The sequence below is a fragment of the Carex rostrata genome, unplaced genomic scaffold, assembly GCF_964058835.1.
Source record: "Carex rostrata unplaced genomic scaffold, lpCarRost1.2 SCAFFOLD_41, whole genome shotgun sequence".
Taxonomy (NCBI): Eukaryota; Viridiplantae; Streptophyta; class Magnoliopsida; order Poales; family Cyperaceae; genus Carex; species Carex rostrata.
In genome coordinates, this window is record NW_027601199.1 from 104189 (window position 1) to 105000 (window position 812).

The following is an 812-nucleotide window of genomic DNA, read 5'->3' on the forward strand; positions in this document are numbered from 1 at the left end:
CCCCAGCCGTAAAGCCGGCGAAACACGTTCGGGCAGGGCGTCTCCGCGTGGAGTTTCGCCCGTAAGACCGATGCGGGTAGCCGCGCGGGTTGAAATCCCCAGCCGTAAAGCCGGCGAAACACGGTTCATTGGGGCGCCTAAGCGTGGAGGCGCCCCGCAGAGACCGAGCGGGTTGAAATCCCCAGCCGTAAAGCCGGCGAAACACGGTTCATTGGGGCTCCTAAGCGTGGAGCCGCCCCGCAGAGACCGAGCGGGTTGAAATCCCCAGCCGTAAAGCCGGCGAAACACGTTCGGGCAGGGCGACTCCGCGTGGAGTTTCGCCCGTAAGACCGATGCGGGTAGCCGCGCGGGTTGAAATCCCCAGCCGTAAAGCCGGCAAAACACGGTTCATTGGGGCGCCTAAGCGTGGAGGCGCCCCGCAGAGACCGAGCGGGTTGAAATCCCCAGCCGTAATGCCGGCGAAACACGGTTCATTGGGGCTCCTAAGCGTAGAGGCGCCCCGCAGAGACCGAGCGGGTTGAAATCCCCAGCCGTAAAGGCGGCGAAACACGGTTGAGCGGGGCGCCTAAGCGTGGAGGCGCCCCGCAGAGACCGAGCGGGTTGAAATCCCCAGCCGTAAAGCCGGCGAAACACGGTTCATTGGGGCGCCTAAGCGTGGAGGCGCCTCGCAGAGACCGAGTGGGTTGAAATCCCCAGCCGTAAAGCCGGCGAAACACGATCGGGCAGGGCGTCTAAGCGTGGAGGCGCCCGTAAGACCGATGCGGGTAGCCGCACGGGTTGAAATCCCCAGCCGTAAAGCCGGCGAAACACGG